The sequence below is a fragment of the Triturus cristatus genome, chromosome 3_2 (genome assembly GCF_964204655.1).
Source record: "Triturus cristatus chromosome 3_2, aTriCri1.1, whole genome shotgun sequence".
NCBI lineage: Eukaryota > Metazoa > Chordata > Amphibia > Caudata > Salamandridae > Triturus > Triturus cristatus.
In genome coordinates this window covers 57088429-57113586 of record NC_140584.1, presented here as the reverse complement: position 1 = coordinate 57113586, position 25158 = coordinate 57088429, and positions in this window count along the sequence as shown.

The following is a 25158-nucleotide window of genomic DNA, read 5'->3' as shown; positions in this document are numbered from 1 at the left end:
CCGAAATATTTTAAGAAGGTTAGGGTGAAAGTTTTAAGGGATATGGCGGAAACATGGTACAGAATTAGAAGGGCTTTAAAAATTCCATATTTTAGCCAGATGGCATCGATTTGGGACGCACCAGGGTCCCCACCCTGGACTATGGATTTACTGGCTCGACCCTTAAAGGAGATGGGTCTTTTTAGTTGGAAGCAGCTTTTTCCAGATGAACAGTTAATGTTGTGGGGCCAGTGTGAGGAGGAGTGGGGAGCCAGTTTTTCTATATTTAAATTTCTTCAGATTCAAAGTTGGTATGTGGCATCGGGCGAACTAATAGGGCCTTATAATAAACTGGAGGAGAAGCTTTTCTCTAACTGTGTTTTCAAAAAAGAAATAACATAATGGTATTGGCTGATGCTCGAGATGGAGGATGGTCCTTTCACGTTACCGGAAAGCCTGTGGGGAGATTGCTTGCCGGAGATCGCGACGGAAGACCAATGGCAAGTAACAATGTCTATGCTTTATAAAACAGTAAAACCTGCATATTTAAGGAGAAATCATTTCTTTACAGTGCATAGGGTCTACTGGACTCCACGGAGGCTCTCGAAATTCCGCTCAGGTGAAGTGGCGGTGTGTACTAAGTGCAGAAGCCCATATGACGATGATCTGCATATGTTTCTGCAATGCCCGAAGATTTTGACTTTTTGGGAGGCCGTAAGTAGTTGCATGTCGAGTGTCCTAGGGTTGCAGATCAAGGTAAGCCCTGAGTTGGTCATATTTGGAAGATCGGATCTGCAAGTTAAGGGCACAAACAACAATGCAAACCTGATTTTTTATGCTGTACTTTTGAAGCGAAGAGAGATATGTAAACTATGGGTCTCTCCGGTCCCCCCAACAGAGGTTGGTTGGTTACAATCAATGAGATTTGTTGCTAAGTTGGATATTTCGGATCAGACCAGAAAACGATATAAATTTTGGAACCCTTTTTTGGCACGATATGGGGGAAGGTATGGGTGTTTTGTTTTTTGAGTTAGTGGTCCAATGATTAAGCCTTTATCCACCTCGGCTGGTGAAAATCTTCTTCGTTATTACAGGAAGACAAGGGGAAGGGACTGATTGTGTGGCTGTGGAAGGAGGTTCTCCAGTGTTTTTCTCGAGGCTGTTTTGATAGGGGGGAGCCTCTGTTCGCAAAGCTTTGATCTAACGTATTCAGTAAATGAGGTTGAAAAGCCAGGGTGGGTTAGTTTGAGAATGGTGGCAACAAGGCAAATGAGGACAAAAAAAAAAGGAACTAATACGTAAATGGGCTTCTGTAAACCCTAAAATCATAGTAGAGAAGTTAATGGAAAAAAATAGCATGCTTAGAGAGTGAAATAAATCCTATAAGTATGCTAGAAGCCTATGAGGACATAGCTCAAACAATAAATGAACTATTACAGGACGATAGAAAACCAAAAGCCAAATGTCCACATAGATGGTTTCATAGAGACTGCTCGCAGACTCATGGCAATCTCATCATGGTCCTGAAACAGAAATCTAGGGATAAAGAGCTTGTGAGCCAATGCAGGAATAAATATAAGGAGGCACTTACAACTCGTAAGGTAACTATTAGACAGGAGGCTTGGGCTAAACTATATGATGCCACTGCCAACAAGGACTCTAGCCTCTTTTGGAAGACTGTCAACGCCTCCTATTTTAAGGATAGCCATAATACCTGTATTGATGTCACTAGACCTCCAAATAGATGGCTAGAGCATTTTTCTGGGTTATATGGTAGCCATAGGGAGCACATTTCTCCTAGTTTGCTCGCAGAGCTAGATGTCAACTGTACATGCAAGAGTGCTCCAAACTTGGCACCGCCCACCTATCAGGAAGTTGAAAAAGCCTTAAATCAGTCTATTAGGAACAAAGCCTCTGGCCCATATGGGGTCCTCGTCCATCTCTTCCTGACAAACCCAGACCCGTGGACCCCCAGTGCTTACTTATATTTTAAGGTGTGTCGCAAAGACAGGGCCTGTTAAAATCCTGGTCCAGTGCGACCATAGTAACTATTTTTAAAAAGGGTGACAGGTCAAACCCCAAATGTTATCACCCGATCTCATTAAGTGATTTTACATGTAAACTAATGGGCAGGGTTCTACTTGACCGTCTTGAAGTCTGGGTAACTAACAGAGTGAAATTCTCAGATATTCAATACCGTTTTAGGAGAGGCCTGGGCACTGTTGAGTAGTGTCTTAATCTCCACCTGGTCATAGGCAAGTACACGCTGGTAAAGAACAGACCCCTTTACTTTGGATTTATGTATTTAACATCTGCATTTGACTGCGTGGAGATGGGGAAAATATGGCAAAATATGTTGGACATGGGCATTGATAGAGGGAGAACTTACTGCACCTACCAAAATGAGAAGGGGAGTAAGTCAAGCATGCGTCCTAGTCCCCTTTTTGTTTTGTTTATATATGAATGATTTGGAGATCTATCTTAATCAGGGGGGTGCTGATGTGCTGAGGGTGGGTTCTAAAAGCCTACCTACCCTGCTCTATGTGGATAATTGTGTCTTGTTATCTAGAACTGGCATTGGACTGCATATACTTTTAAATAGATTTCATGATTTTATGAGTGACTTGGGATTAAAAACAAATACAGCTAAGTCACATGTCATGGTGGTCGGGAAAACTTGCTCATCTCTAAAGCCATGTTCTGTTAATAACGATAAGCTGCTTTATGTACCTAACCTACTTTCTCCTATCAAGGTGTTCAATTTGACCAAAGAGGCTCTTGGCACCACCTCATAGAGGTCAGAAAAAGTTTTATTCTCCAAACCCTTGAGGTCCTTTCAGATTTGTAAAGAAACTGGGCTCCAAACCTATTGACGCACTCATTAACATCTATGTTGTGCGATGCTGCTCTGTCATCATGTATGGGGCAGGAGCATGGGGTATTTGCAATGCCTCACCCCTGCAGACAATAGAAAATATTTTTCTTAGAAGGCACCTGGTAGTTCCCTCTAGTTTGCTGATTATATTATGCCATATGAAATTGGGTTTGGTGCCTAGAACATATTGTATCCCCATTGCACCAATTATGCTCCAGCGTTCCATCTGGTCAAAAGAGGAAGCTACACTTAACCAAGCAATAATACAGGATTGTGTAGGTCTTGATCACATGCACAAAATACCCTGGCTTAGAAATGTTCGAAAGCAGCTCGACCTAATGGGGAGAGCAGACTGCTTTTTAAACCTGCAAGTATTGCAGCCATCTCAAAAACTCAGTTAACACTGGACTTTCTAGCTCTATAACTATCTTAAGGGATCAAAGGGACTGTATGCAGTGGGGCAAGAAAAAAGTGGTGGAATATTTCCCTCTTGTCACCACTGAAGGAACAGAACCTTATATTTTGTTTCCTTATAGCCACTATAAAAGTTTTTATCAGATTTAGATTCGGCATTACACATTTTTTGGTTTCTTACTCGAGCAAAGTATATTTTGACTCACTTCTTGATCTTTGTCCATGTCATTGCAAATCAGCTCAGAATATTTTGCACTTTTTCTTCTTTTGCCAGTTATATTCTAAACCATGGAAATATGTTATTGTCCCATTATTGAGGGCACTGAATATTAGAAAATGTAGGCCAGCATTTTCCTACCTGCAGCTCCTTAAAACTGAAAATATATGCGAAATGATAGATAAAATTATTGCTATTGCTGTGAGAGCAAGGAATATTGTAGGTAAATGAATACACAGTATGGCAATTTGTACATGGAATACTGGAGGGAAATGACAATATTGCATAGGATCTTTTGAAGGAGCCCTATTTAAACCTAAATAGATGCATGTTATAATTGGCAAAATAAAAATCTGGGTGGAAGGCACTTGGATTGTTAGACGGGTGCGTACCAATACCCTAATTTTACATTTTTAAAATGTTCCTAAGGATTTTTGGTATTTTTATATTTTGTACTGATCGGCCCAGGCAGTTCTTAACCACAATTTATATGAATTTACTTTTTGTATATTTTAACTGAGACCTATGTATATGTGAGGATGTTATTAAGATTGGATTTTGGTTTACATAATGGAATTTGCTATCAATTATAGTATTTTAAATGTGCTTTTATGGTTGTATAAACCGAATAAAGAATTTTGACTGACTGACCGATTGTTAGTTTGTACAATGTTGTGTACACCATTTTCTCTTTTCAGGTTTGATTCCAGGTCTGTTGGCTCTTGGATTGTCTGTGTGGATTGTTGATCATTCCTTCATAAAATGGGCAGATCGGGCTGCAGGAAAGAGTGCCTGGGGAAGGAATCTCGCTTTCCACAACAGCTCGTTGTTGGTTGAGTGGTATGGTAAAGGATGCAGGAGGTAGAGGGAGCTTTTACCCAAACTTAACAAGATCATGATCAGGGATATCTGCACTTAGGTGAGAACGACATGGTGGTGGAAAAAGTTCTGACACTATTACGAACCATTAAATACGATTTGAGAGAGATTAAATCCCAATGGTCTGGTGTTTTGTATTCTGGACGGAGTTTATCCGCAGGAGGTGTTGGAGAGGTGCAGCCAAGCCATCGTCCATAGACAAACCCAGGAGGAAGGTCAATAGAGAAATTTGGCATTTCTATAGGGATGAGTGTCTAGGCAGAGTGGAGCATGTTGACTTGTGATATGAGGAGGTTGAATTTTTCCGGGATGATGGAGTACATCTTTCTGAGTACGGGATGGAATTATACCTGCTGGAGTTGAGGGAGTTTTTGGTTAGGACTTTGAGGAGAAAGGTATGAATTGTTTTGGATGGAGGCGGGCAGAAAAAGTCAGTTTGGTGCCTTTTTCTGGTTGTGGTTGGCCCTTAAGTTTGCAGACCTTTACTTAAGTTTATTTAGGCTAATCAGGCAGAAAAGAAGGGCGTCAACAAGCCCATACTGGAAGTCCTGGAGTTAAAGGTTACGCCATAGGAATATTAAGTTGAGAACATGTTAATTGGTTCATTGTTTAGCGGGAGAGAACGTTTAAAGTGAGACAATCATAGAAGTCCAATAGGTCATGATGTCAGATTTTGAAGGGTGCGTATATGGGGACGGGCTTAAGGGAGGGAGGTAAGGAGTGTTGGTTATTACATGTATTGTGAGGTTTCAGTTCTGTAAGGCATTAATTAGGCAGAGGATGTTTTGTGTGATACACACCTGTTTCAGTAAAGCTGCCTTTTCCGCACATACAAGGACTCAGTGGTCTTTGATGTGCCCCATTTCACCCAAACCTGAGGCCAGTGGACTGAGATTCAGCTTGTTTGAATGCAGCCAGCCCCCAAGCCGCAGCAGTGCCAATGTAATTAAGTGAGTTGTAAGCACAGCTTTGTCATATTCAATTTGTGAATAAACTGAGACTGGGGCCAGTATGCAGGCTCACTCTCTAGAATACATTGGTCTAACCCCTGATGCATGGTACTTGGCAGGGCTGCACACCTCCTGAACTCACATATTTTGAAGATGTTCTTATATTTTATGATGAGGAAAAACAATATTTGCCTAGGATCACACAAGTTGTCCAAGACAGGAAGGCAGGGTTGATCCCAGGTTTCCTGGTTGCGCATTGTGCAATTCAGTGCCTAGAAGGGTATCTCTTTCCCTTTCTTTTCCATCAAAGGTTAATGTTTTGTCTTTAAATCTTGGTGCATGAGGGTAGAGCGTGTGTGGCGGGCAGAATCCACATGAATGTTTGCCTTTTTGGGGATTCGAGAGTCCAAGAGTACCTCGAGCTCAGCCAGGTAGGTGGCTCCGCTTTCAGTGGCTCCCCACCTCTGGACTTGTGCCAAGTGGCCACCCCTGCCAATCAGCCTGCTAGCACTCACATTATTAAATACGTGCACCATACCCACTTTACTGCTAGCCATGCACGACTTATTGCACAGATAAACGTGAAAGTCCTCAGGTGACGCGAAGATCCTGTTTTCTCTCAGCAAGGAGACAGCGAACGATGAAAAGATAGAGAGGGGAATCCCTCTTCCAAATCCGGGCTGCAGGCACCGTGGCACCCACGCACCCGTCCTCCCAGCAGATGGTCAAAATCTGTTGTTCTGATATTTATCGTATTCTGCCCAAACAACATATGCTTTCTACCCCGTCCGTCCATCTGTCTGTCTGAAGGCTGCGTTCGGCCTCGGGGGGTACGGTGAAAAATGTGTGTGTGTGTGTGTGTGTGTGTGTGTGGGGGGGGGGGGGGGTCACTTGAACTTCGGGTCTGGGTGGGCATCTTTCGCCAACATCGCATAAGGAAGGAAACGATTCGTATTTTCAGCTGCCGCTGCACTTCACAATCGAATTTTCCTACAGTTTGAAAATCACTGCCTGCTGTTGGATGGAGTATAGAAACATGTGGAAAAGATTTAAGGCACTCGATGGATTTTTTTTAGCCATGAACAGACCTATAGGGCAATCTGGCAGTGCCAGAAGATCTAGTCTGATGAGTGAGTGTGTGGCCCGATTTTTATTATGGCTACCTATTTGTGTGCTTGTTTTAGGATCTTGCGGGTCGGGATTCACTGTTAATTCCCCTGATATTGCCACAAACATTTCTCGCTGTAAGCACAAATGCACGCTGTCTTCTATACTTTGAAAAACACCCATGCACTGCAGCGTGTCTTTACAATTACAAAACTGGTCACAATTACAAAAGGTTTTTAGCCTTCTGATTCTAACCGGGGCCAGGGGGCACTTGAATTCTGGTGCCGGGGCCTAGATTCTGCCCCAGTTTTTGGCAAATGTGCGTCCCCAAATATTTTTTTAATTTTCCTAATGCAAGTGGTTAATGCTTCCATACGATGCACAAAATATATTTCCATCGCGAAGTTGAGTTCAAGGCTCAGGTGTTGTTGCTGGATCAAACACTGACGTAGGTGCCAGCACAGTGGGAACGAAAGACGCCGCCCCTGCTTCCTAATGCGTCGCGTGCGTGGGCCCAGACACCCCTGAAGTGATCTGTCCAATCGGATGAGGGGGAAGGACGATGGATTGAAGTGCAGTATGAAGGCATACTTCAGACTGTGAACGCCTCTTAAGTCATTCAACTTCGAGAAGAGCTAGCTAGGGTGACCAACTGGCATGGGTGCAAATTCAGGGCGGTGAGTGTAAAAATTCAGGACAAAGGATCAAAATTCAGGACAAAAATTCAGGACAGGAGGTCAAAATTCAGGACAAAACTTCGGGACAAAAGGTAAGTTTTACAGGCACATCAGAGGAGGTCGCACAATAGTATAAAAGCAAGTAAATAGACAACCACTTAAGTACAAGTCAAAAGAAGTTTATATTCGGTTGAGACAATCGTGCACTTCACGCTTTTTCAGTATGCCCGCAGCTTGCTACCTTAGACAATTCAAAACTGGCATCTCGCTCCAGCAGAATACAAGTGGGGCCGCTTTTATTGTTGATTGAAAACTAATGGATATACAAGGAACTTTGCAGTGCCAGCCCCCAGTCACAACCCCCCCCCCCCTTTCCAACCTCCCAGGGAAACGCCCGGTCTGGCAATCCAGCCTTGCTACCACCCTCCAATGGCGCCCCTCATCTTCACATAGACCGTCTCTCATGTGTATTTAATTTACTTTATAGTGCTACTCATCCCAAGTATGTAGGGCAGGGTGTCGGAGTGCGTTACATCACACACACATCATATAGAGACAATAACTCATATAAACGTGAAAGTCAATGTATAGGAAATGTTACTTAAGATAATGGGTGCTACAAGGTGTAATCATTCTTTTATATATCATTCAGTCTTTCACCATTCATTCTGTCCTTCCATCTATGTGCCCATCTATAGCCTAACATATTCAACCATTTGCAAACCTATCCACCATGTATCCTTCCATCCATCATTTCACTCATCCATCCCTCCATCCATCATTTCACTCATCCATCCATTATTCATCCATCCACCCTTTCATTCCATCCATCTGTACCCTCATGCATCCACTCTTCCAGCCATCCATCTATTCACTGATCCATCCAGCCATTTACCCTTTCACCCATCCAGCCATCCTTTAACTTACTCATCCATCGACCCAGTCACTTATCCTTCCACCCATTCACCCTTCCAGTCATTCATCCTCTCTCTCTCTCTCCAGCCCCTTTCACTTATCCGTCCATCCTTCCACCCACCCATCTACTCATCCGTCCATTGACCTTATTACTCATCCATCCGTTCTCTCATCCATCCCCCCTTTCACTTCTTCACTCATCTATCCATCCTTTTGTCCATCTAACCCCCTTTCACTCACTCATCAATCCTTGCATCCACCCTTTCACTCATCCATCCATTCACCCTTTCACTTATCAATTCATCAATCCATCCATCCCTTCACTCATCCATCCACCAATCCACTTGACCATCATCTACCCTTTCACTCATTCATCCACCCTTTTACCTATCCATCTACCCCTCCACCCATACATCCATCTATTTACCTTTTCTCTCATCATCCTTTCACTCACTCATCTATCCTTTATTTCATTATCTATCCATTCACCCTTTCATTCACCCATTCATCCTTTCACTAATCCATCCAGCCATTCACACATTCCTTCACTTATTTAGTCACCCACCTTTTGCTGTGACTTTGTCTGCAGAGTTGCAGATAGAAGAGGCCCATCAAGAACTCCACCTCGCTGTAGTTCCTAAAGCAAGGGGTGGGGTGGGGTGGGGGAGGGTTCACTATACCCCTGCATATAGGCAATCTGAAAACTTAGAAGTCATGCATGATGCACAGTGCCAGGACGTGAGGTGACGGTGACATGATGTTGTTTCCAGGGCCTTAAGTGGGGTAAAAAAAACGGGGGGTCTCTTCAAAGGGGGTCTTTGATGTAATTAAGGGCATGGCAGAAAATACCTAGGCTAAAAACCTGTGCTTAGCACAGTGTTCCTCACCACTGGTATTATGTTGTTTCTGTCATTGCATCCAGCTATATAATACAGCAAGTATCATTACATCAACAACTATTGGCTTTGTCAATGGTTGCTAGTTGCTTAAAATAAAAAAGCAGCAACCATGGCTTTGTTGAATATAATATTGAAAATGTGTCAGTTCTAAAACGATGAGACCGTGAAAGAACTATAAACCATTCTTTTTAACTTGTTTCACAGGCTTCTTTATATAAACTTTTCTCTCGTCGCAGCATTGGCGTTTTACCTTTCATCCATCTAACAGAATGCCCCGCTGTACACTGAGGGATTACTGGCTGACCATTTAGATATGCTGTCATCAGTTAAACAGACTCGGACCAAAATCCTTCTTCATTTGATCCAATCATTTAATCATTGATTTTTTGCTTTTGTTTTCGATTAGCTTCAATAATATTTAGTACAAAAGAAGGACAACACTTAACAAATTACACAACTTCGTTCACAAATTACAAAAATTCACATTACCAAATTTACATTAACCCGTTGACCGCGGCGCGAATTCCGCCGCGGTGCGGGTGATTTATGAGTGGGCGTGGTTAGGACGGCCCCCGGCCGTCTTCCGCACACGCCCACCGTGACGTCGGACGGCCAGGGGCCGTCCGACGCACGCAAAGGGTTAAACGCAATAATACAATACAAAGTTCACACTGAGAGACAACTTGTTAAATTATAAACATCCAGGGGCAGATTTACAAGAAAGTGACGCATCTGTAGAGATGCGTCACTTTCCGTGCGCCAACATGCCAAATCCTTGCGTCACCATGGATGCGCCGTATTTACAACAAGGCGCACCATGGCGTAAGGATTGACAGATGCATCAGAAATTCTGATGCATCTGTTGACGGAAAAGTTACGCATTCCTGGAGTCGTGTCGAAAGTACGATGCAACTCCAGCAATGCTCAGGGGCGCCCTATCCCTCACATGCTGTGTCACTTCTTACTCCTGCTTCAAACAGGCGCAGGGTTTTGACGCAGCATGGACCTAAAAGTGACTCCGTGAAATCTTGTAGATTTCACTGCGTCACTTTTACGGGGCTTCCTGCGACAGAACGCCCACCCTGCATACATTAAACCTGACGCAGGTTTAATGTGGCACAGGGCTTCACAACGTGACGCATCTCCCTAGATGCGTCACGTTGTAAATGGACCGCAAGTTTTACGCTGCGTCACAAAAGTGACGCAACAACGGTGCAAAAGTGACGCAAGGGGCTTGTAAATCTGCCCCCCAGACTTTAACACATATGTACAAACACAAATTGCTACCAGTCAACAACAGTACATCGCAAAGGAAACCCTATAGAGCAAACTCAGGGTACCATCCAACAGGGACATTTTAGTTTTAGCAATAGAATATCATCAGATTTAGAATACATTTCGTCAACTGCTATTTAGTTTAAAACCAAACGTAATCCCCTGTTGGTTAAATGAGTGCCAACGCGTTTCAAAGCCCATCTGAATCAAAGGGCCTCTCTTCAGGGCTGTGACTGGGTTCTATAATTGTATTCGGAAGGCTCATACACTTTGTTGGGGGCCCAATTTTTGACGTGATTGCTTATTCCTTAGATTGATGGAAGCATTCAGGTGTTGCGAAAGTTGCTGTTTAGTAGCCAAATTCGCCCAATGTGCAACCTGCCTCGAGAGGTGGAAATAATTCAAACCTCCACGTTGACAGTTCTTCAAGCGCGAGGAGCACATACAAAAAATATAGTTCGAGAAGTGCACGGGGCGGTCTGAAGTCGACACTTCTCAGAGACGAATTACCCTTGAGACGCCGAGTTCGAGAGTTCCTGAGCACCGTAGGTACGGTCCAAATCTATTAGCAAGGTTACACACGAGTTATTTTGTTCCTGGTACACAGAGGCCGGAGGAGGCCACCACATGCTGTGCCCATTGTCATGCTGTATGTGGCAATCAGCCCCCCCACAAAGAATGACAATGCGCGGGGGGGGGGGGGGGCTGCTCTTGTGCTCCAGGGAGAGTGCGAGGCGCCCCAGCAGGAGCAGAGGCCTCTCACAGAGAACAGCTCTGCTCCCTGCACCTCCCAAAATTACGGACAAAAGGCGTCCGTAAAAGGGACCCTCACGGACAACGGAAGTGAGGTCCAAATTACAGACAGTCCATGAAATTTACGGACAGTTGGTCACCCTAGAGCTAGCGAAACAAAAGTGTTCAGCACTGTAATTTTGATAATTACGATCGCGAAGAAGCCCTTCCCTCTCTACTAAGTGCAGTTGGATAATCTGATGCATTTTGCCAGAAGCCACTACAAAACCCCAGTAAACTGTCTGAGGTCCAGACAAGGCCGGGATGTCTTGTACAGTGAGTACCAGGTGACGGTCATGGGTAGGCACACGCTCTAGGTGAATCCTTTCAGCTGTGTTGAAAGCATACAGCCTTTGTGAGCAGGACCCAAACCAAACCTAGGTTGTCCTTGCCGCGGTTTCTCTTCTCACATTTAATGAAGGGAATTTTACCACTTTCAAAGTGCAAATGCCCCGTCATCCAAGGGTTGTCAACTTGCAATTCTGCTGCGACCAAGACACCATCATTGGTGACTTAATAGGTACCAGAGCACACGGAGAAAGTCCATTAGTAGAAAAAGTAATCCAAATATAAAGTCCATCGAGTTCTTAGTCCTTTTATTGTGAAGTTACTTTATTCAATTTGCAGTTTCCACAATGTCCCGTCTTATACAAGCAGAAGCAGCCAATGTCTGGTCTACACAAGCAGAAGCAACTGACACGTGTTTCGTCCATTGAACTTTTTCCAAGGCTGAGCGTCCTGTAGTAAGGACTATGTCCAAAGGTAGTCCAAAAAAGTACGTAGGAGATCTTGTCAGAATCTTAGTTGTGACAACAAGTGCTTTAAGGAATCTCGTCTTCTATTACAAATGTAACCGGTAGATGTGTTCAGAAATTATCCTGAGTGGCCGGGGCTGCTGAGAGAAAATCTACGTGCAAACGCTCCATTGAGCGTATCAAGCCTTGATAAGCCTGAAGAGTGTATGATGGCTGTGTAGAGTAGCAAGCCAAAGTTGCGGTGACACTGTCCTAGGCAGGTAGACACTCTAGGTGGCAGGGTGTTCATAGTAGCATGGTAGCATCTCTACCCCACATAAATAGATAGTGTGCATTATTTAACATCCGTAATAATAGTGCTGTTATTGGATGGGCAATTGTTGTCAGCATAGCCTCCATTTGTATTTGTACACCATCATTGGTGCACAGAAAATAAAGCACACCACTCATTCATTGCACCAACTGAGAGAGGTCCCGTGTACCACAGTTCATTATCTTCATCATCTGGGTCGATATTGTGATCACAGAATGTCGCAAAAAATCTCTTTTTTTCCATCAGGGGCAGCTTACAGTCTGAAGATAAATATGTACTAACAGAGTTAGTGTTTGACATTGGTGTAGAAGGGACACTGGTCCCTTTCTTAGTAGACACCTACTATCAACAAGATGACCGACCTTAACTTCTCTAATCTACCCCTCAAACCTGATCTTCTGTCAACAGACAGACATATCTACGCAGATGAGTCCAAACGATCTGTCAAGCACCTCAGCATTTCTTACCTTCAGTTTACATGCAGCTCTTACTCCGCTACTGTGGACATCTAAGTAGTGAAAGCTGCTGCCAGCGCATGGTGCCTCCTAAGCTTTAGGTCAGCCATCAGACGGCCTGTTGCAGGTACTGTGCAGAATTAAGAACAAGGTGTCAGCTGAGGGTCAAGTAGCTGTAGAGAAAGGTTTTATAACCCTGTTTCTCGGCATAGACAAATTAAAAGAAAGGCAGATAGGCCTTCCCGTGGATGGAACTGTCAAACCTGTGGCTCAACATTTAGAGGCATGCCGTTAGTATTCAAAAAACAAGTTGAGGATGAAATTCAGAACCTCTTGAAGCAAGATATTATCAAACCTATAGAAAGGCCAACTCCAGGGTTTCTCCAATTGCATCTGTTCCTACAAGACAAGCAGAAGGGTGTGAGAAAGTGCCATCTTTCTTGCATGGTATGCCTCTACTTTTTGCTGAATTGGTGATGTACTTTGACCGAGTGTGCCCAGGGCTCCTGCCAATCAGGTGCCCAAGGCCAGTGTTCCTTCCCTAAAACTGCATTGAAGCCTAAACCCAATTGGCATCTCTGGCACATGTCAGCCCCTGGTAAATGGTACCCTAGGTACCCAGGGCCCTGTGACCAGAGCAGGCCCCTAAGGGCTGCAGCACTTATTGTGCCACCCTTAGAGGCCCTGTGCCCTAACACACACACACTGCCCTTGCAGGCTGAGAGTCTTGGTGCAGAACAAAACAGAGTCGACATGGCACACATCCTTGTGTGCCATGCCCACAAACACACTGCCCTGGCATACCTCCGTCACCCCTCTAGCTGGGTGCCCTATGCCACTGTTGTGGGTACAGGTGCATGAGCCCTGTACCCCTACAGTACCCAGGTCCATTCCTGAGCACTGTAAGTGCAGTGCTGCCATTAAGAGTATATGGTGCTGGGAAATCGTCATCACGAACTCCACAGCACCATGATGGCTACACTGAAGACTGAGAAGTTTGGTATCAAACTTCTCAGCACATTAAACCCACACTGATGCCAGTGTGGGATTTAATGTAAAATGCACGACAGAGGGCAACTTAGAGTTGCCCCCTGAAACTAACCAACAACCCGTGTCCTGACTGAGAGGCTGCATAGGCTGCCACCCAGCAGACACGTTGCTGGATCCCTGGGTAGAGAGCCATCCGCTCTCGCGGGTCTGCAACAATGCACATCCTGGGTGAGGTGCTAGGCCTCCTCCCCCAGGATGGGCAGGGGAAGCTTCAAAGGCATGCCGCCTTTGTGAGCTTCTCCAGGGCACTTGCTGTACTCAGCAACTGCCCCCACCGGTTCTGACCCCTACTCTGGCGGGAAGATCGGCGGGAAAACCCAAGTGAGGAAAGGGGGTGTGCCAGCCTCTGCCAACCCCACCCCTCAGGTGTGAGAGGTGAGGTGAAGCACAACTCCGGGCTCTCGCGATTTTGAGGATGGGGAGCCCTACCCAATCAGGACTAGGCTCCTGCCCCCCTCCCACTGGAGAGTGGCAGGCTAGGGGGTTTGGTCCCTGACCTTTACCTACCTTTAACGCCCCTAAATTTAGTATTTAGGGGCACCCTGAACCTTCCTTCCTCAAATCCCGATTCCGAAACAACAAGAAGAACAAGAAGAAAGAAGACCTGTCGTGCAGCTGCTAACAAGAGAACGACACCAACGGACTTGGCCCCAGCCCTACAGGCCTGTCGACCCTCAAACCTGCTCCTGCTAAACCCCGGCGTCTCCAGTGGTCAGCAACCTCAAAAACCCCAGAGGTCCTGACTGCCTTGCTCCTCAAAAAGACTTGGACTCCCACGAGCAGTGGTTCTGCTCAAACAAGCAACAACCCCTGGTGCCAAGCCAGGAACCTCGAATCCAGCACACTCTGCACCCGTCGAACCCGGCCTGTGCCTGAGTGAACAATGACCATGAGGACGTCCCCCCAGCGACTGTGACCAAGAATCCAGCACCCAAGGACCCTCCTTGACGCTCCTGACGATGCCTGCAGCCTCAACTCCGGGGACCCCCCCAACCGCGACCAGCAGAGGGTAAGATTTCTCGATGCCAAAAGACCACCCGGCGCCCTGCGGCCCCCTGTGCCCAACTCCTGGGTGCCTACCTAACCTACAGCTCCCCAACTTACCTCTTGAAGTGGTGGTCGCACCTGAAGAATCTCCGTCCCCGAGCTTGCAGCCTTTGTTCGTCTTGCAGCTTTCCCATTAAAATACATTGAGCGCCCGACGTCTCAAAAGCACCCTGCACCCAGCCGCCCGAGTGCCCCTGGAAGTGCAGCATCTGTTCTATTTTACTTCCCCATTTGCCCTGTGTAAGTGACCAGGAGCTCAGCTCCCACAGCCGCGTGGCCTGCCTTCAAGCAGCCACCAACCAAAGGCCCCCTACCCGCCATAGGCTAACATTGGGCCTACTCTCTCTGCACCCGGCTGCCCCAGTGCCGCTGAGGGTGTAACAACTGTACCTACCTGACCCTGGGAGACCCCCGAGTCTATCCCCAGAACCTTAACTCTGCCAGTCGAGTACTTACCTGAAAGCCGATAACTTGCATTTTCTCCATAGGGTGACATTGACTGGTTTTCACTTGGAATTTCTTCTGTGTCGAGTTTTGAAACTTTGAAATATTCACTAAAAATCACCCGATCAACGAAAACGAAATTACTCACCTGTTATCAGGAGAGATCCCAGTGCTGGATCTTTGTGCCCAGCACTGACCCTGCAAAGCAATTACAACTGTGATTTTCCGATAACCAAACTTTCCTCCATAGCATAACATTGACTGGTTTTTGCCAGAAATTCTTCTAAGTGTCGATTTTTGAAACATACAAATATTCCTTAAAAATAGCCTGTGTAACAAAAACGATTTCTTTCAACTGCTAACAGGAGATGCACCAGGGCTGAATACAGGATCCAACCCTGAGTAAGAAAAACCTATGCAAAGTAATTGATATTGTGTTTACTTTAAAATTCCCATTGAGGTCAATGTTATAATTGTGTTTAACTTGTGTTGCCTATTGCAACAACTGTAACTATTGCATTTAAAAGTCTATTGCTTATTGAAAGTACTTAACTAAAGCATCTCATTCTGAGAAAGTATTTTGATACCTACTTGTGGTTCTAAAATAAAACACGTATATATTTTTATATATAAAACAATTGGCCTAGAGTTCAGTTCTTGAGTGTGTGAGACCATTTGCTGACTGAATGTGTACCACAAATGCTTTACACTGTCCTCTGATACTGCCTTCCTGCTCGACCAAGCTACCACTTTAGAGAGTAAGGTTATATCTAACTTTAACTTCTGCCAAACCTCTGGGGACTGTGGATTCTGTGCACATTGAACCTTACTTTGGTGCAGTATACACAGAGCCCCTTTCTTACAAAGGGTGAATATGTATCTGTGTTGAGATGCACCAGCTAAATCTGCCATCCAATATGCATGACATTTATCATCAAGAATCCAAAGACATGGTTCACAAGTTGAATAAAAGCTGTATGTTCTCTAATTTGGACTTAAATAAAGGGTGCTAGGGTGCTACCAGCTGGAACTAGAGGAAGGGTCACATTACATAACAATATTTGCAACTGTCTATGGTTTGTAGTGACGCAATAACTTCAGTTTTGGTGTATCATCAGCCACCAAGGTGATCCAAGAAGAAAAACGATGGATTAGCCAAAGAATATTCATTTGAACTAGAGTGGCAACATAATAGTCGTTGATTGAAGTCAATTTAAAGGCCATCCTTGCTCGGAGATGCCTGCAGCCCCTTAACAGGTTGTTGCTTACGCCGGTTGGAGCCTCACAGACCTCGACAAAGCCTAATCAACTACAGAAAAAGAGAGCCTTGATGTAGAGTGGACATGCGAACACTTTCACCTGTACCTATATTGAAAATCTTTTACTGTCATAACTGATTATCCATCTTTGGAAATCCCAAGGATAGGGACTTCGTTTGCAGGATCGAAAATTAAAAATCCAATGTCTTCCCAGGAAAGACCAAAAGCCCTGCTGATTTGGGCCTGATTTAGAGTTTGGTGTGTGCGTTACTCTGTCATAAATATGTTGGATATCCAGTCTGCATTTTTACAAGTGCATTATATTCAATGGCACTTGTAATAAGGCAAACAGGATATCTACAAGTTTGTGACTGAATAACCCATCCACTACACTCTAAATCAGACTCATCATCTCCAGATTCCCTCACACCATGTCACCATGTCAACAGCCAAGCCTTCGGTTGCTGAAGAGCAACTTTGCAATTTTGTCAGACAGTTACAACCAGGTACTTTATGGAAACAAGACATTATCGGTGCATCACTGAATGATCCTACTTTATGCATTGTGGGGTCCTCTTGGAGGAGCTGAGATGAAGAGACCTTGAGTGTGCACACAAAATATGTATGTGGAGCTTCATTAAGTACCTTAAAGCATCCAAGCTCGCCTCAAACCACTGTGGATTAATACTAAGAGGGACTCATCTGATCATTCCTCACTCATTGAGAGGGCAAGTAGTTGACTTAGCTCAAGAAGCACATCATGGCATAGTTGCCAGTAAGAAACTCCTGTGACGGAAGGCTTAGTTCCCATTCTTTGATGAACTCACTGAAAAACGGTGGGTGACTATCAAGTGGGCAAGAGCCTATGCAAAGATAGCCTGATCAAGCCACTACAAATGTTACAGCTTACCACAAGTGCCTGGAGAGACGACGCACTTGACTTCTTTGGGCCTATTGTAAACAGTCAATATCTGCTGGTGAGCGGCCACTGATGAATGTTATATATTTTCTGATGTGGTGGCTGTTTCCAGCACAGCTGGTAATGTAGTCATATCAGCATTCAACAAAATCTTCTCTACTTTTGGCATTCCTAGTCATGAAATGTAATAATGGTCACTCCTTTTGTGGAGGGGGAACTCAAAGAATTTAGCACCAAACATAGAAAAATAAAGCCACTGTGGCCTCAAGCTAATAACAATCCCTTCCTTTTGCCTTCTGTATCCTTTGCCGCTACTCCCCCATTTCCCGCCGCTGGTCCCCTGCGTCCCCACCCCCACGCTTTGCCCTCCTGTTTTATTTCTGTGCCTTGTACCCTCTTATTGCCTGTTTTCTTGCCTGTTTTATTTCTGCACCCAGTGCTCTTCCCTTTGCCCTCTGTATCCCTTGCCCCATTCTCCCCCGTTTTCCCGCCACTGCGTCCCCTGCGGCCCCGTCCCCCTGCTCACCCATTCATCCACTCCATCCTCCCAGCTGCTCCTCCTTCCCGCCACCCCTTATTATGGCGGCCGCTGTGCGGCCGTGCCATTGGCGCGCCTAATGCAAGCCAGTCTGCGCCCGTCCGCGCCTGGACCGCGCCCAGCGCCAGAACCCCTGGCCCCCGCGAACACCACGACGCCCGACACTGCTACAACGCCAGCACCCTCCATGCACTCAACACCGGACGATCAAACACCTGCTTCCTGGTCTCTCCGAAGCGCATCCAGGGACCCTTCTCCTACCGGAGCTGCAGCTTCACCAGCATCCGGCCTGCCACCCACCGGGAAAGAACGCAACTACCTCAGATGCATTCTCCTCAACACCCGCTCCGCCCGCAAACACGCCGTTGAACTCTGGGACCTTCTCGACTCAACCTCCCCAGACGTCGCCTTCCTGACGGAGACCTGGCTGAACCCCTCCTTGGCACCCGACATGGCCATAGCCATCCCGGATGGCTACAAGATCACCCGCAGGGACCACACCAACGGAGTAGGAGGAGGAATCACCATCGTCCACAGGAACACTCTCAGAGTATCGACCAACAACAACGACCCCCTCAGCACTGCCGAATACCTGCACTTCCAGATCCACACCGATCCCAACACCACCCTCAGAGGAACCCTCGTCTACAGACCCCCCGGACCCTGACCACAGTTCAGCGACTCCATCGCCGACTTAGTCAGCACACACGCCCTCGCCTCCACAGACTACATCCTTCTCGGGGACCTGAACTTCCACCTCGAGAACAACAATGACCACAACTCCACCACCCTGATCGACAACCTCGCCAACCTCAGACTCAGACAACTCGTCACAACTCCCACCCACTCCGCCAGCCACACGCTTGACCCCATCTTCTCCGCAAGCTCCCACTTCTCCTTTAACCACACCACCGAACTCCACTGGACCGACCATCACTGCATCCACTTCACCTTCAGGAAACCACCACGCACCAATGCACACAACAGATCTCCCGCCGTTGCTGGAGCAAAGTGACCGAAGACCAGCTAACTACAACCCTCGCCCGGAGCCCACCCGCCGACCCCACCGACCCTGACTCCGCCGCCCGCAACCCCAGACAATGGATCGACGGCTGCGCCAACACCTTCGCCCGATCAAGAAACCCTCCAACAGACACACCAGCAAGAAAGACAACTGGTTCACTGAAGACCTCCAGGCCTCCAAGCAAACCTGCCGAAAGCTAAGGAAGAAATGGCACTGTGAACAGACACCAGACAGCTACGTAGCCCACAAGAACGCCTCCCGCAGACACCATCACCTCATCAAATCCGCCAAAAGGGCCTCCTTCAAAGACCGCCTAGACAACAACGCACACAACAGCAAAGAGCTCTTCAACATCGTGAAGGAACTCTCAAACCCCAGCTCCAACACCAACACCAACGACATCCCACCTTCGCAAAACCTGTGCGACTCCCTTGCCACCTTCTTCCATCGCAAGATCGCAGAAATCCACGACAGCTTCAACACCACGACCGTCCCGACAACCACTGAGCCCTCTGTCCCCATGGCCACCATCCACACCGACCCCCTGCTTTCCTGGACCGACATAAGCGATGACGACACCAACAAAATCATGAACACCATCCACTCCGGATCACCTTCAGACCCATGCCCACACCACATTTTCAACAAAGCCAACACCACCATTGCACCCTATCTCCGGAAAGCCATCAACATCTCCTTCGAGACAGCAACCTTCCCGGAGAGCTGGAAGCACGCCGAGATCAACGCCTTACTCAAAAAACCCAAGGCCGACCCCAAGGACCTCAAGAACTTCCGTCCCATCTCCCTACTCCCGTTCCCGGCAAATGTCATTGAGAAGACCGTCAACAGACAACTGACCCGCTACTTCGAGGAGAACAGCATCCTCGACCCATCCCAGTCCGAGTTCCGCAGCAACCACTGCACCGAAACCGCCCTCATCGCCACCACCGATGACATCAGGGCCCTGCTGGACAACGGCGAAACCATGGCCCTCATCCTCCTGGACCTATCAGCCGCCTTCGACACTGTCTGCCACCGCACCCTACGCACACACCTCCACGACGCTGGGATCCAAAACAAGGCTCTGGCCTGGACCACCTCCTTCCTCTGCGGCAGAACTCAGAGCGTCCGCCTCCCCCTTTCCGCTCCGAAGCCACCGAGATCATCTGCAGCGTACCCCAGGGCTCAGCCCAACATTGTTCAACATCTACATGGCCCCGCTTGCCCACGTCGTCCGACTGCACAACCTCAACATCATCTCCTACGCCGACGACACCCAGCTGATCCTCTCCCTCACCAAGGACCCCCTCACTGCCAAAACCAACCTCCATGAAGGAATGAAAGCCGTCGCTGAGTGGATGAAGAACAGCCGACTGAAGCTAAACTCGGACAAGACGGAAGTCCTCATCCTCGGCTCCACCCCCTCAGCCTGGGACGACTCCTGGTGGCCGACCGCACTGGGAACAGCTCCAACACCCACCGACCACACACGCAACCTAGGATTCATCCTCAACTCTACTCTGTCCATGACAAAGCACGTCAACGCCGTCTCGTCCTCCTGCTTCAACACCCTCCGCATGCTTTGCAAGATCTACAGGTGGATCCCCACCGAAACAAGAAGAACGGTCACCCAGGCTCTCGTCAGCAGCAGGTTGGGCTACGGAAACACCCTCTACGCAGGAGCCTCGGCCAAACTACTGAAATGACTTCAACGCATACAAAACGCCTCTGCACGCCTGATCCTCGACATCCCTCGCCGCAGCCACATCACACCCCACCTGAGAGACCTGCACTGGCTTCCCGTAAACAAGAGGATCATCTTCAAGCTTCTCACCCACGCACAAAAGGCACTCCACAACACCGGACCAGCATACCTCAACAGACGACTCAGCTTCTACACCCCCAACCGCCATCTCCGCTCCACCGACCTCGCCCTCGCCACAGTCCCCCGCATCTGAAGAACGACCTCCGGTGGCAGATTGTTCTCCCACCTCGCAGCCAATATCTGGAACACCCTCCCCATCCTCCTACGGCAGACCCAGGACCTGCTCACCTTCAGAAAACTCCTCAAGACCTGGCTATTCGAGCAGTAGCAGCATTTCCCCCCCCAAGCGCCTTGAGACCCTCACGGGTATGTAGTGCGCTTTACAAATGTTCTGATTGATTGATTGATTGATAACACAGAAGATAACTTCTTGCCCACACTCAAAAAGATACTTACAGTTGCCAGAATCATCTTCTGCCCCATTTCCAAGATACTCTGCCAAACTCTATGCAATTACAGCGACACACCTCGCTGCACAAAATGCTGATAGAAGACATCCAGCTCTATGTTCACATCTCCTCCAAGGAGGCATTGTGCTGGTCCAGGTCGGAGACAATTGCAATGATGAGTCTTCATATAACCTACAGCTGTGCATAACCACCTACATCAAAGGGTCAATGGTCACTGCCTGACGAGCTGGATTCACTGCTAATCACAGCTCGTCTTGTTTTAGAATTTTGTTTAATGTCCCTTGTGGTTTACCATCTGTTGAAGAGTTGTCCCTTCCATGTGACAGCTGTGAGAAGGATAGTGCGCATGATCTGAACTTTTCAAGAATGCCTGCTGTAGCTCCAGTGATCCAGAGACAAATTGATCTCTACCACTCTCTCCTTCGTCGGTATTTGATCCCGTATTATCTGCATACTCAAGCCATTTCTCCTTTTTCCTCTGATCATCACTTTGTCACTTCTGTCACTACTACCCTTTACCTTCTCCGCCTTCGAACTACTTTCCCAATCCAAGAGATACATCAAGGCTGAGAGCCCCATCGCAATTATGGATTAACTAGAGTATGTATGTAGGAGAGTAGGATATGCTTCACATGGGTACCCCCACTTTTTGCTGGTGTTTCACTGTTTTTCAACCTTAGTCTGGTTGTGGCCCTGCTAATAAGGACCACAGCCTAGCTGCTTCCTCTCTAAAATGGTTTCCATGTACATTAGGTACATATCTATATGAATTCTGGAGTGCCTTATAAGCCCCTAGTATATGGTATACTATGTACCTAGGGCATAGGTACCTCAGAGGCCTACCAGGGGCTGAAGCATGTATTATCCCACCCCTGGGAAGCACTCCAAAATGGCACCACAGGTCTGCTATTGCACTCTGGGTAAGGGTGTGTTTGCACCCCTTACAGTGGTATAGGCTACCTATATCCACATATATATACAGACACATATAAACCTATAAGCCACTCCTATGGCAGGCCTTGACATTCCTGAAGGCAGAGTGCTTGGTTTTGTGTGAGAGGCTGCCCAAGCATGAGCTGAACTCCTCTGCAGCTTTCGGAAATCCTTCCTTATAGCTGTTCTGTGATACAGCCATACCATATACTCTTAAGTGCTTTATAACCTCGCGGTAAATGCTAACTTTGGGATGGCTGCATCAAAACATGTCGTGTTTGGTGTCAAACGTTTTGGAATACTATTCCCCCCCCGCCAGTTCTGGCGGTGGGGGTAGCATTCCACCCTTCTAGAGGGAGTGACATGTTCACACTGGCTAAACCCGGTAGGACTTTCCTGAGCCCTGGCATCACAAAATGGATGCCTCTGCCACAGACACGGGTCTGGCCTCCTGCTGCTGACCGAAACTTCGGCAGGGGAGGCCTGGACAATAGGTTTCCTGTTGAAGGGAAGTGTAACCACCTCCCCAGACAGGCAGATGTGAATTGGGGCTGGGCGGGAGCACTCTCTGGTGCTTTGAAGTCCTGCACTGGGGGCACGTTTTGTGTCCCTGTGCATAGCCCAGTTCAAACCGGTTGCAGGGACTACCTGCCCCTGCTCTGGCGTATAACTGGACAAAGGAAATGGGTGTAACCACCCCTTTTTCCTAGCCCACCCATGGGTGGGGCCTTAGAGTTAGTCCATCCCCTAAACTTACTATAAGTAAAGGAATCCAGTTCCTAGGACTTTAGATTACCCTGGACGAAACTCTGCAACGTACATCCTGGACCTTCGACGTTCTATCCTGACTAGAAGACTGAAGAAATCTCCCTTGGGGTCAAGGAGTGACTCCCCTGCTTGACAGGCACCAAAGAAGCAACTGACCAGTCTGCATCGCTGAAGCTCCCACCAGACGCCGAAGTCTTTGCATCACCAGAGGTAGATTTCCAGACTTCCCTGAGGCTACCCTGAGTCCGCAGCAAAGCTGAGGCCCGTGGCTATTGTGGGTAATGTGGAACCATGACCCCTGGACACCGTGAACTTTTGCATCAACACTATCTTCCTGGTCCTCCTCAAAGTAGTGCTTTGGGCTCCGAGTAGCCCCAGCCTTGAGCACCTCCTGCACCGAAGATTGTTGGCTCCCACTCCACGAGTGACCCGTGGGTCAGCTTCAAGTGCGACCGCTCGAGACTCCTTCGGGATCACTAGCCCGTTGGCTAGCAGGTCCCCACAAAGGCAACTCCTTTTCTACTTGGGCTTTCCTGGTTGCTCCAGACGTGCCCTGACTTACCCTTGCTGGGTGAGTCCCTCAGACCTTGCTGGTCTGCACCGCAGTCCTTTCTCTGAATTCCAGTGACTTGCCGTTGCCAAGGTTTGTTGGGTCCATTGTGGTCGCCGACACTGCAGTACTCGACAGACTTCGTGGGACAGCTCGAATCCGGCTCATAGACTTCGTCGACACCTCCTGGACCTCGTGGCTGAAGAGTCAAGACACCCATCAACTCACCTGAAGCACCCGACATCTGTGGGCATTGGTCCATCCTGCCCTCGATCACTGGCTACTGACCCAGACTCTGTCCCCTCTGCTTTCAGGTTCCTTCCATCCTAGATCCAGGCTTGGATCTTTTCGGACACTTCGCTTCTTCACGGCAGCAGCAGTTCTTTGCAGGCTTCCATTGAAATCGACGACGCGACCCGACACCAAAAGACACCTATGCACCCGTCTTCCCTGGGTGAGGTAACTCGAGTACTCCGGTGTTCACGTGGGTGCTAGCCCTAGAACTTCTTAAGTCCAAAAGGGTTTGGTCCTGACTCGATTAGAAGTGTCCCTAATCTTTAAATTTCCAACCGCGACATTGCCCATAGAAGATAACGGGAGCTCGCGGTTGTGTTTACACACTGCATACAGTCCCCGTGGGTCCCCTGTGTCACTACCTCGGGTGGTTCCTTGGGGTCCCAGCGATTCTACAGGCTATAGGCCTAGTGTCTATTCCAGTCGTGGTTCTTATACCACTTTTTTGGTATATGGTTTGGTACGCCCCTAGGGCCCAAACGTGTATTTGTGCTATTACTGATGCTTGCTCACTTGTAAACTAAGTACTTCGAACTCCAGTCTCATAAAGAGACTAGAGGGGTGTGTTTTATCTTAAATACATATATTTTGAATATATACCTGGTGTGGTTGTCCTTTCATTTGATCATTCAAGAGATTATAGACTGGTAAAACAAGCTGCTTTACATTCCTTCAAGACTTAGCCTGAAGGCTGCTCTCCATAGCTACCACTAAGATAGCTTTCAATAAAGGTTGTCTTTAACCTATCACCATAAGGGGTTGTTTGGACTGATATAAGGTGCCCACTAGAACTAGGGGACAACAGATATCAGGCCACCTTCTCACAATGTATATATAATGTGTGTGTGGGGAGGGGGTGAAGGTTCCCAACTCTTTGCCTGACGATCATATTTCCTTCCTCCTGCGCAATATTGCAGTTCCAGGTCACACGGGAGAAAAGGCTTGTGGCGGGAAGGCGATGGGTGGGGCAAAACTGGTCAATGCAGCCAGACGATGCTTTGTGTGGCGCTCAGGCTGGTCAGCGCACCATGTGAGGCCTCAATACAATTTCATGACTGGTGCTACACGAGTGTACGCTGGCAGTCACGGCCAGCATGGCTCACGGGTGGGGGGGCGGGCACAGGGTCATGCGGGGTGGGGGGACGGTCGGGTGGTCGGAAGGGAATGGGGGGCACGCGGTGAGGGGAAAGGGTTTACATAATAAAAATATATTTTTTTAAATGTACCTTTCCCAGGACCAGAGTCTTCACTGCTGGGTCTGCTCCTGCTTTCTTGCCTCCACAGGAACAGGAAGCAGGCAGTCTCTGTCCCTTCCCATAAGCCAATCACAACACTGCAATGGCAGCGTTGTGATTGGCTAGGAAGCCGACTGCACAGGCGTCTATGGGGATGCCATTTTCTCTATGTAGGCTGCATGCAGCGTACGTGGAGAAAAGGGAGAATGTGCATGACTGGTTTGGTCGTCCCCAGAGGTCCAACCAAACAGGGCCCGCAGCACTGGACTAGCCAGTCCTCCCCTGCCCTCCAGCGGACCTGCCCGCCCCCAACCAAACCCTTCTGCGTTCTCGCAGTGCGAGAAGCAGTAACATAAAATG